This window comes from Cibotium barometz, chromosome 12, assembly GCF_041138505.1.
Source record: "Cibotium barometz isolate CiBa-2024 chromosome 12, ASM4113850v1, whole genome shotgun sequence".
In the NCBI taxonomy this organism is placed as follows: domain Eukaryota; kingdom Viridiplantae; phylum Streptophyta; class Polypodiopsida; order Cyatheales; family Cibotiaceae; genus Cibotium; species Cibotium barometz.
The window spans coordinates 22398206-22411559 of NC_141057.1; the positions used below are offsets into that span (position 1 = coordinate 22398206).

A 13354-nucleotide genomic window follows, 5' to 3' on the forward strand; every position below is an offset into this window, starting at 1 on the left:
ATCTAAGCTTGAGGCCAAATTAATGACTTTTTTCTATGCTTTTAGTTTATGTATTTCATGAATATTGATGATTCAATCCATTACTGGGTTAATGATCCTATTAGGGATCATTCTAATCATTCCCTGAATGATAAGCTTTATCCTTCAAAATAAATTGAGATTTATCAGTCATAATAGCGGAGCTATGGCAAAATTTTTATAAAAATTACACATAAAATAATTTCATTCAAGGCATGAAAAGAGGACTTCCTACCATATTCTAGGAATTATCATCCTAGATTAATTGAACGAATTTTATTGTAATCATGGAGAAATTGATTTTTATGTTATGCATAATTGATGATTATTTTATTGTAAAAGTGTTACTTTTATCATATTTGGATTTCATGCATAGAGGTATGCATAAAAGATATTCTTTTTATACTAAAAGAATATCTTTTATCATATTGGATTTCATGCAGAGGTATGCATAAAAGATATTCTTTTTATACTAAAAGTGTGATTTTCATCATAAATGGATTTTATGCATAACTTAGATGCATAAGAGAAATTCTTTTATTCTAAAAGTGTAATTCCTACCAAATTGAATTTATGCATAGGAAGATGCATAAAAGAATGGATTTTTAATTCAAAAGTGTTATTCTCATCCAAATTGATTTTATGCATAGGACGATGTATAAAAGATGGATTTTTAATTCAAAAGTGTCAATTCTCAACTAAATTGAGTTTATGCATAGGAAGATGCATAAAAGATTGAATTTTAATTCAAAAGTGTCGTTTTCATTTAAAATGAATTTATGCATAGGAAGAGGCATAAAAGATTGATTTTTATTTCGAAAGTGTTAGTCTCCTTAAATGGAATTTATGCATAAATAAATGTGTAGAGAAATCTTATATCAAATATAAGTATTCTCTTGTATTCTATAAATAGATATGGGAAGTGATAGGATGTAATAAGAGGCATATGAGATGTGATAGGATGTGATAAGAGGCATATGAGATGTGATAGGATGTGATAAGAGGTGTTTGAGATGTGATAAGATGCATATGAGATAAGTTAGGATGTGATAAGATGAGTTAAGATGTGATAAGATGTGTATGAGATGTGATAGGATGTGATAAGAGGTGTATGAGATGTGATAAGATGCATATGAGATGAGTTAGGATGTGATAAGAGGAGTTTAGATGTGATAAGATGTGTATGGGATGAGGTAAGAAGTGTATGTGATGGGATAAGATGTATATGGGTTGTGATAGGGCGAGAATGGATGTGATGTAAAAGAATAGATATGAAGGCGTATGTGGTTATATGAATGGGAATGTGAAAATGGATGTATGAATTTGAATGTGGATGTGGATGTATGAATGAATGTGGATATGGATGTAGATACGGATGTGGATGTATGTATGTGGATGTGGATGTATGAATGAGGATGTGAATATGGATGTATGCATGTAGATGTGTATGTATGAATGTGAATGTGGATGTGGATGTGGATGTGGATGTATGGATGTAGATATGGATGTGGATGTATGTATGTGGATGTGGATGTATGAATGAGGATGTGAAAATGGATGTATGCATGTAGATGTGTATGTATGAATGTGAATGTGGATGTGGATATGGATGTATGGATGTAGATACGGATGTGGATGTATGTATGTGGATGTGGATGTATGAATGAGGATGTGAAAATGGATCTATGCATGTAGATGTGGATGTATGGATGTGAATGTGGATGTGGATGTGGATGTGGATATGGATGTGTATGTATGAATGCGGATATGGGATTGGATGTATGATGTGGATGTACGAACATGGATGTGTATGTAGAATAATGAATGTGAATGTGTATGTGAAATAATGTGTCGTCGATATGAGTGAATGGATGAGAATGAGTACACATATGAATGGAATGTGGAATAAGTAATGTGGGCTGAGGAGGGATAATGTGGAAAGACGAGAGTTCGATATAGAAATTGTATTTTGTGACCTGTTTGTAAATGACTGTTTTATGTCAAGAATGCTGGGGAAGCACTTTGACCGTCTTGTGGATTAAGGTCATGGACCAATCTGATAAAGTTGCAACTGCTGAGACAGAGAGTCAATGGAGGACATCTCGCGTAGCAAGGTCGACCGAGGTCTTGACCAGCCTCGGTTCGATTTAAATGGTGAGCTTTTGGTACGGTGGATGAGGGACCAAGGAAGCGGCCTATGAGTGAAGCGCTAGGTCACCTGCAACAAAGGATCCTAGAGGGTGCTGACCATACGGTGCTCAGGCTCTGGGTCACCGAAGATACCCACACCTGCATCGTGGAAGATATTGGAACATGGAGTAAGAGTTGTTTTCTGAAACCGGGCATGGATCTGGTTGATTGACCTTGCTGGTCCTCAACGGATGAGTCCATGGCTCTCTTATATGGATCTGTTGATTGATCTTACTGATCTTCAACGAGGATTCCATCTTGATTTTATATGTGAATATATTGCCGGTTACTATGAGCTAGGAACTATGGAAAAGGCCCCTGAGTGAACAGGTGGTGAGCGTTCTGGTTCCAATGATGCCATAAGTACACCGATGAATGAATGACTGGAAATAAGGATTCAACCATAGACTTTGAGGATTATCATCAGTGACATAATGGTTTCATTAAAGGATTGTTTTAAAGTTAGCTGATGCAGAGAAAAAGGTAATTTCATATTGGGTGTGTAAGTGGTGTGACTAGTTTTATGTTTGCATGAACTTCTGGCTAGGGGGCCTTGGAACTCTTTTCCTTGGTACCCTGGACAAAACCTAACCAAATTCCAAATTGGATCGCATCACTACAGTGGTTGGGAGGTTAGCTAACCCATGGGACTGGATGGGGTTAGGTTGGACTGACGGATCTGTAAACCGAGACTCAATTTCTGTTATTACGATAGATGAAGTAAATCCCGGATTGTAATTGTTCTATGGATAGGAATCAACGGTTGTGCCTCTTGATGGGGAAAAAAGCATTGATCCCAATGATCCAAGTGCAAGTTTCTTCCTTGATCTAACCGAGTACCTTTATAGGTGCAGTCGGATCAGTTTGATCAGTAATGGTCTTGACTACGTTAGAGTAAAAAGTTATCATGGTGGAATCGTCCATGCTTTCCGGGTAAAGGAAGTTTTTTCGGGTTCGGTTTTGGAAAAACCGACGGATTAGTCTCTTGTCTGGATATTCGTGGACGAGGCCCTGAGTGTGGGACCCAGCCCCGCGCATGATGTGCTACTTCCAATGCTAGCATCCCGAATCTGTTGCGCGGTGGGAAGAGGGATCTCACAGTTGGTATCAGAGCGAATTGGTTAATAAAGATCAACTGAGAAGCCAAATATGTCAAAATTTTATCAAGAAGCACAAAAAGGTTGTAATTGTGTGATATAATTCATACAAATTGATATTCAATCTGAAAATTTGTAAATTAGTAATTCGGTCTTCAAATGGAAGTACCGTAATTACATGGAACCCTGACTTGCTTGAGGCCTAGACATGATGGTATTTACCTTATAATTCCAAGTATCATGACTACCCGCATATACCGAGGGTATAACTGCAGCTCTTTATCGGCAATATATACGAGTAAATCTAAGACTTGAAATTATAAGCATTAATGCTATCCAGTTGATGAATTCAAATGTGGTTGATATGATTTTTAATTCTGTTTGGGAACTGATGAATTGATTTGGATTCTGATTGAAAAATGATGATCCCTGAAAATGGGTTGAAATGTAATAAGCTGAGCGAAGCCACAATGTGGATGATTGGGACGAGTCCCTGTGATGATAAGTGATGATAATGATTTCAGCAAATCACTATGAGATTAGTGGATTGTGCTGTCAAATTGCTACTATTAATACTTGACACGGTAGATCAAGTTAAGGGATGACAAATTGAGAACTTGCTTAACTGAAATTCCCGTGGAGGAATGTTCAGAAGGAAATTTTTTCGGTCTAATGGACCATTATCATGTTAAAGATATGAATGATATGATCTGAATGAATCGCTATTTAATGATGAGTTCTATATAAGGGATATTTATCCCCGTATTCTGTCGGGTTGACCAGAATATAAGGAACCCCAGAATAAATTGGATCTTAGAAAAAAGAGTTGTCCTCTACTTTGCGAGATGAGGACATCTCGCACTTTTTTAAGTGGGGTAGAATGTAAGATTCCTCCCCCAGCCTTCGAGGCATACAGGAGTAAGAACCTCCCTTTCTGATCTTATAATTATTCCCTCTCTAAATTAAAAGAAAGATTCTGTTTAAAAAGGAAGACCCTTTCTCCCGAATACTCCTTTGGCATATACTCCCAGCCCTCGATCTGTATAAAGGGTGCCACCTTTACATGTTTCAAAAGTAAGAACCGGTGTTTTAGATGCCAAGGAATTGGTCATCAGTTAAAAGACTGCGCAGGATCGACAGAAGCAGTACGCAGATAAGAAGAGGACAACGAGAGAATTCAAAGAAGTACATATGGTCTTCATTTGAGTACGGCCCAAAAGAAATTCTTTATCTTTTGGGAAGTATAAGAAGTTATCCCCCAGATATTGTGGACCATATCGGAATTCAATGGAAGTAGGTGACTTAGCCTACAAGCTTTTTCTACCTCATCATCTCAAAGTTTATAATGTATCTCATGAAAGCCTTCTATATAAATATGTGCCAAACCCGAATCATGGAAAGACGGTAAAACTTCAGTGGCAAGATACCCCGTTGGCTTCTAGGTTATGCTAGTTCCTTCTTTTATATAAGTCATAACTCTTACTTGTCACTCGCAGTAATCTTACTTCCATCGATCTCCTTTCTTTCTTAATCTCCTTTATGGCTTGGCAGCAGGAATTGGTTTTATCCATGATGATTTCTCACCTTCAAGATGCAAGCGAGTCTGTGAAGAAGGATTTTATAGAACTGTATGAGCGCTCACTTTTCCCTCACTTGGGAACTTCTGTAGCTCAAACCGAATGGCGGACCTATCAAGACTTAACTAGGGTAACACCGTGGGGCCAGCAGCACTTTCGTAACAATGTCCGCTTGGCGATGGTTATTGAAGCTTTGGGTTTGGGTCCCCGATACTATTGCGTGATGAGTTCAAGGCATGGTGGATTTTCTGAGCGGGTCTTCTTACTTGCGTGTTTTCTTCCTCATCACCAGAAGATATGCCTTTATCCCAATTTCGGCTTGCCTCTTAGAGGTCCTTTTATTAGGTCACCTCATACCAATGAGATAGGTACTGCAATAACCGACCGAATTATTCTCAGAGATGAGTTACCTTATACGTGTGCTACTTGTGAGTGCTACTTCTGTGACCATATGATGGATGGGCTTATGGAATTGTAAAAATTCTTCTACCTTGCTGTATATGTGTTCCAAGAGTGAATAAAGTTGAAATCTTGTTCTTGTCTTGAGTCTTGCTCTCTTTGAGACTTTTCTTGGTGGTTAATATTCGTGCATTTTACGAAATTACCCCCAGTTTGCGAGATGAGGACATCTCGCGTTTTCAAGTAGGAGAGAATGTAAGATTCCTCCCCAGCCTCTCAAGATATCCAGCATCTTCCCCTGTAATCAATCCCCTCTTCAAAAATATAAAAGATCTTGTCTCTACTTGTTTTGACATAGAGAGAGAAAATATTCTAGAGAGAGAATATTCAGATTTTGAATATTTTTAGATAGAAAAATTTCTAATAATATAAAAATGAATTCCCAACACCATATTGGGGAATATGGGAATTTCCCACAAGTTTGGGACACGTGGTCAAAAGTTTGGATTAACCATAACTTGAACACCACTAATCCAAAATGAGCGCTTTATAGCTCTTTAGATTCCATTTTCCAAGCGCTTTCCAACGATAGGTCATATGATAGGGTTTTGAGAAACTTACAAACATGTTATCCATGTCCCCTTTTCTAAGTATTCAAAAATGGGAATTGGAAAATTCCCAAATTCACTAGTATGGTGTTTCCCCTAAAATAGAAATTCAAAAAGAACTTTCCAATGTGCAATTGGAATTAATTGGAAATGGGTATAAAGGACCTTAAGATGCTCACATAAGATGAAGAGTTGACTATGTACAAGGTTTATTAGTAAGAAACTATGAGTAATATCAAAAATATGAGATATTTTGGATATAATGATTCCATTTTGACACATATGTAAGGAAGGGGAGTCCCTTAAAGGAGGTGCATACTTCACATGCTTGAATGAGTTTTAAACTCAAAAATATTGTGATATTTTTATCTCTCCTCTCTCTTGAACCAAACCAAATCAAAATGGAACCAAACCGAATTAAAAAGGAACCAAACTAGGTCCAAATCTAGTCCAAATTCAACCAAACTGAAATCTGGAAAATTCTAGAAATCAGTTAGCTTTGGTTAGAGCTTCCCTCTCCTATAAATAGAACATGAATCCTTTGAAAAAAAGAGGAGAATTTTACTATACTAAAGTTATGCTGAAATAATGCTAATTTCTACTATTCTCTAAAATTCTCTCCAAATTGGAGAAATTAAAGCTTCCCTCTTTCTTCAATCCCCATTGGTGGCTCCATCAACATACTAAACCAATTGATTGGTTGGGGACCTCTATCGTGAACAAAGAATCAAGAAATTTGTAAGGTAAATGGTGAATTTAGATCTTTTCTATAATTTCTCAATGTTTCTCTCTTCTCAACCCCTCTCAAGCTTGAGAAGCTTAATTGGAATGGTTTTTGAATGCTATTAAAGTTAATTGATGAATGGTAGTGAAGAGTTACATAATTTGATGAATGCTATTGAAGTTAATTGATTAATGATAATTAAGAATTACATAAATTTTCATTTATGCTTAATTCTAATGGTTTTATGTAATTTCTCTCTCACTCAAGAAATGGTCATACTCATGACCCATTCTCAATCCAAATGAAGCTTTTCATAAAGCTTTTTCTTCATCCAAGATTAATCTATGCTTGAGGCCAAATTAATGGCTTTTTTCTATGCTTTTAGTTTATGTATTTCATGAATATTGATGATTCAATCCATTATTGGATTAATGATCCTATTAGGGATGATTCTAATCATTCCCTAAATGATAAGCTTTATCCTTCAAAATAAATTGAGATTTATCAGTCATAATAGCGGAGCTATGGCAAAATTGTATGTATGTAGATGTGTATGTATTAATGTGAATGTGGATGTGGATGCGGATGTATGGATGTACATACGGATGTGGATGTATGTATGTGGATGTGGATGTATGAATGAGGATGTGAAAATGGATGTATGCATGTAGATGTGTATGTATGAATGTGAATGTGGATGTGGATATGGATGTATGGATGTATGGATGTAGATACGGATGTGGATGTATGTATGTGGATGTGGATGTATGAATGAGGATGTGAAAATGGATGTATGTGGATGTATGGATGTGAATGTGGATGTGGATGTGGATGTGGATGTATGGATGTGGATATGGATGTGTATGTATGAATGCGGATATGGGATTGGATGTATGATGTGGATATACAAACATGGATGTGTATGTAGAATAATGAATGTGAATGTGTATGTGAAATAATGTGTCGTCTCGATATGACTGAATGGATGAGAATGAGTACACATATGAATGGAATGTGGAATAAGTAATGTGGACTGAGGAGGGATAATGTGGAAAGACGAGAGTTCGATATAGAAACTGTATTTTGTGACCTGTTTGTAAATGACTGTTTTATGTCAAGAATGCCGGGGAAGCATTTTGACCGTCTTGTGGATTAAGGTCATGGGGACCAATCTGATAAAGTTGCAACTGCTGACGGAGAGTCAATGGAAGACGTCTCGCGTAGCAAGGTCGACCGAGGTCTTGACCAGTCTCTGTTCGATTTAAATGGTGAGCTTCCGATATGGTGGATAAGGTACCAAGGAAGCAGCCTATGAGTGAAGCGCTAGGTCACCTGCGGGGCGAAGGATCCTAGAGGGTGCTGACGATACCGTGCTCGGGCTCTGGGTCGCCGAAGATACCCACACATGCATCGTGGAAGATATTGGAACAAGGAGTAAGAGTTGTTTTCTAAAACCGGGCATGGATCTGGTTGATTGACCTTGCTGGTCCTCAACGGATGAGTCTATGGCTCTCTTATACGGATCTGTTGATTGATCTTGCTGATCTTCAACGAGGATTCCATCTTGATTTTATATGTGAATATATTGCCGGTTACTATGAGCTAGGAACTATGAAAAAGGCCCCTGAGAGTGAATAGGTGGTGAGCGTTCTGGTTGCCAATGATGCCATAAGTACACCGATGCTGGAAATAAGGATTCAACCAGAGACTTTGAGGATTGTCATCAGTGACATAATGGTTTCATTAAAGGATTGTTTTAAAGTTAGCTGATGCTGAGAAAAAGTTAATTTTATATTGGGTGTGTAAGTGGTGTGACTAGTTTTATGTTTGCATGAACTTCCGGCTAGGGGGCCTTGGAACTCTTTTCCTTGGTACCCGGGACAAAACCTAACCAAATTCCAAATTGGATTGTATCACTACAGTGGTTGGGAGGTTGGCTAACCCATGGGACTGGATGGGGTTAGGCTGGACTGATGGATCCGTAAACCGAGACTCAATTTCTGTTATTACGATAGATGAAGTAAATCCCGGATAGTAATTGTTCTATGGATAGGAATCAACGGCTGTGCCTCTTGATGGGAAAAAAAGCGTTGATCCCAATGATCCAAGTGCAAGTTTCTTCCTTGATCTGACCGAGTATCTTTATAGGTGCAGTCGGATCAGTTTGATCAGTAATGGTCTTGACTACGTTAGAGTAAAAAGTTATCTTGGTGGAATCGTCAGTGCTTTCTGGGTAAAGGAAGTTTTTCTGGGTTTGGTTTTGGAAAAATCGACGGATTAGTCTCTTGTCCAGATATCTGTGGACGAGGCCCTGAGTGTGGGACCCTAACCCGCACATGATGTGCTACTTCCGCTGCTAGCATCCCGAATCTGTTGCGCGGTGGGAACAAGGATCTCACAAATCGCCGCCTAGACTTGCAAATTTTTATGATTTTGTTGGCACCCTATTTCTAAAGGAAAACTGAGATCTGCACTTATACCAATGGAATTAGTCTAATTCCTCTTGGCCCTAAGTGTTTTCAAGGATTCTATACATGCTGGTGATCTCTCAGACTTCTAAAATTCCTCATGGAGAAGTGGCATCAAGATCTGCATCAAATCTGCAAGTGACTTTGGTAAAACAGAGATTAAACATTCAATGTTTGGTCAAATCTTTTGTTTCCTGGCTTGATCCTCTACTAGAATAACTACTATTGATGACTTTTGAAAGGATTTGAGCTCATTTGAACTCTACGGCCCCAAATCTGGCCTCCTCGCACACTCTATTTTCTACACACAAAACATGGGATTATTTTACTAATCAGTAACTAATCAACATTAATCACTATGTCTTGGTACAATTGAGGGTTCAAATTTACCATTGGGTATCTAATACAGATCCATATCACTTCAGATTGTAATTTGGAGATGGTTTGATACTCAAACCATTCAGTACAGAGATCAACTACACTTGGCTTTATGTAATTTTTGGTAAAAGTATGCTGATAAATCTGTTGCCCTTGAATCTTGAATTGGATCGAGGTAATACCCCCTTCACATCATCATGAGCATGGCACAAGAAATAGCAAAATTTAATGGGGAGCAGTTTTATACATGGAAAACAAAGACCATGTATTTGCTCATGAGGAAAACTCTGTAGGGGGTAGTTGAGGGAAGAGATGAATGCCCAGAGGTGATTGGGGAGAATGAGTGGAAGAGCAAGAATGAGAAAGCATTAGGACTTATTGCACTCACTTTAAATGATGAAATCATTCACCACATCATAGGGATACAACGAGAAAAAGATGCATGGGATGAACTCAATAAATTATTTGGCACTCAAGCAAAAATTCAAAGATAAATCTGCTAATACAATTCTACAAACTTGACATGAAGGAAAGTTAACCTCTAACCACACACTTGAACAAATATAAAAGCATTAAGCAACAACTGGCAACCATTGGTAAGAAGGTAGAGGATGATGAGGTACTAACAGTGCTTCTGAAGAGTAAGGACAAAGGAGAATATGAAAACATTGTGGCAACCTTAAAGTATGTACCAAAATTAAAGCTACATGAGATAGAAGGAGATCTACTAGAACAAGAGACCAAGGTCAAGGAGAAGAAAGGAATGGACCCAATAACTGGAGAGGAAAAAGCATTCTACACCCAAGGAGGATTCTCATGAGAATGAGGACGAGGAAGAGGCAGGGGAGGAGGAAGGACCTTCACTTGCCAAAACTATGGGAAGCCAAGACACATGGCAAGAGACTGCTCAGCAAACCCAGCAACAAGAAGGATCGGCATCGGCAAACTTCGTGGGGAGACTCCTAAGAAAGTAGAGTCACATCATCTTTTCTAAGAGAGAAAGAGAGAGAAACCCCACAACCCAATGTAACCTGTCCCAACAGAGTAAAACCACCTTTGAGCCACCAATGATGTAGGCCATGTGGTAGATGTATGTGTGAGTACTTTATTCAAGGTCACGGGCACTTGTAGTAAGGCTTGGACAGATGGAGAGATAGTGTTAAGGACTATGAGATAGGGACTTGAGGCACTGGTCGCGGGCTACCAAGTAAGAGGGAAACTTGGCATAGAGTCTAAGTGTGCTAGGATTATTCACTTGAGGGGAGGTGTTGAAATATACAAGTGAATGGGTGTGTGCGGGAGCAAGGCCTTAGCAAGAGGCTGTAAAAGAGAGTCTGTAAATGAGTGAGTAGCAGTGAAAAGGTGAGAGGTATCTTCTACTGGGAGAGAATAAAGAGTAGCATGAGAAGATCTAGAATGTGTGGAGATATTTTGGGAAAAGTGAAGAGGTGGAGAGAATCAAGCAAAAGAGGTGGAGTGAATCAAGGATGAGGTGTTGCCCCAAATGTAGGGGAGGTGGCACAAATCAAGGAACAAATCACTGGAGCAGATCATGGACAAACTTGTATAAATTGAGGCATTGGCCTAATGAGATTTTTGCTGGTTTTTTAGTATCCATGCTGCCTACATTAAGGTATCAATTAATTGCCCACTAATCTCATCTTAATCATCATCTAATCACTTGTTAATGATATTGAATCTTGCATTTGATCCACCGTAGCTCATCACTTTTCTTGCATTTTACATTCTTTCTTGACTTTTCTCGTCCTTTTTTATTTTGACTTCGCCCCTAGTGCAATCCAACATCAGACAAGACTTGTTCTATCTTCTTAGATGTTGCATCAGCATCTGAAGTTGGCTACAGCTTGTAGGCAAAACACACGTACTCAAACACCAACATCTCTATTATCCTTACTATGCAATGCAAGGTGCAAAAGTGGACCCTTGTTAAGGGTATTTCTAAAATAGGATCTCACTTAGGATCTAATGGCACCAACATTCCATTCCTTTGAACACACTGGTCACGTGTTGGAACACCACATTTTCCTGTCCTTGCAATCCATTGTTTCTTCCCATGGTTGCCTTTGTTTCTAGATTGCATGCAATATAAGCAAGGGAACTCAAGTGATGCTGAATTTGAAACACCAAACATACATTTCAATGTTTGTATTCACCAAATCCATTGACATGCAAAACTTTAGCCCATTATTTTGCCATCGTACAATATTTGGTATCTCTGCTAAGTTTAAAAAATCTTAAGTACTTCATGGTCCTCCTTTGGTACCTCAAATGTAGCAAGCCACCATATTTCATTCTCCGATTACACACTGAAATATTTTGGATTTTTTAAATTCATGTTGGGATCCAATGCCCTATTCATTAGTGTCAAGCTAACACATTCAAGCTTTTGGCCCTAGCGACTTCACTCTCATCAAGCTTCAAAACAAATTGAAGATTACCTCTGCACTCTTTACCATTGCTGCTTGTAGCTTGCATACATTCAATATAAAGTTATTGTCTACATGCAATTTTAAGGGAACTTCCTTTGTATCTAGACTTAAGCATCTGTGTATGTTCCAAATGCATTAGCTCACCATTTGTGTCTAAGACTTTTGCATTAAGATCTTTTCGTGCCTACTTTACATGGAACAGTTTAGGGATGGGCACCACCCATCTCTTGTTAAGAACAGCCTTAAACCCTACATCCAATTGCTTACAAATCATAGCATAGGATTTGGAGCTAATCCCTACCTTGTCACATATGCCTTTAGCATATGTAGCTGTGAAGGTATTACTTACCTCCTTTAAGCGTACTCTTGCAACATCATCAACCAATGGTTTTGAATTTAGGGTTTTCCAATGCATACTTCAACAGTTCTCATTTGAATATTTGCTACAACCACCAAGATTTACACTAGGGGCCGTTTTACTCGGGCTCGTGCCCAGAGCTACGCCATGACCCCCATGCCCTCCTACTCATTGGGGGCCTTGCACTCATGCCGATGGCCAAGTATAGGTTGTGTGCTTCAACACCATCCATTTTCGGGGCTAGTTGATTTGGCAGGTGGGTTGTTACAACACACTCCTTAGCGGATTATGACTTTCATGAGACCGCCATCTTGTTGTCTTAATAAATCAACACCCTTTGTGGAATCTATGTTAGCGCACAGTTTGGCACCGTAACTCGACTTTTGATTCATCCCGCATCGCCAGTTCTGCTTACCAAAAATGGCCCACTTGCAGCTCCCATTCCACACCACTGGGGTTCAACAGAGCAACCCCGGTTGCTTACCTATTTAAAGTTTGAGAACAGGTCAAGGGTGTTTCACCCCTGATGCCTCTAATTATTCGCTTTACCTAATACAATTGTGAGAAGCTAAGCTCCAGCTATCCTGAGGGAGATTTTAGAGGGAACCAGCTACTAGATGGTTTGATTAGTCTTTCGCCCCTATACCTAAGTCTGACAAACAATTTGCGGATTAATATCGCTACGAGCCTCCACCAAAGTTTCCTCTAGCTTCACCTCGCTCAGGCATAGTTCACCATCTTTCAGGTCATCCCAGGAGGTACGCTCCTACTTAAACCTTTCACAGAAGATCACGGTCAGTCGATGGTGCACCTCATGAGGGGGATCCCACCTCCATGGGTTCGCCACCCACTGACTCACATACATGTTAGACTCCTTGGTCCATGTGTCTCGTTGTTTTCCTTCATAGCAGAAAGGCATGACAATAGTCTATGGTATCAGACCCGTAAGGCAATGTTGTGGGAGACGTATAGTCACCCATCAGAGTTTTCGGTAGGAACACTAACTTACATATGGTCATGGGGCCACACTAAACATAACTCCATAGAACCTCCCTTCACTCACTCTCTCAGATCACTCTCTACACAC

At 39.0% G+C, this 13354-nt stretch overlaps 1 pseudogene; it reads right to left on the reverse strand.

The window, feature by feature from the left end:
- Window positions 1-12301: 12301 nt before the first annotated feature.
- Window positions 12302-13147, reverse strand: LOC147633181 (25S ribosomal RNA; annotated as a pseudogene; the record flags this gene model as incomplete).
- Window positions 13148-13354: the final 207 nt, after the last annotated feature.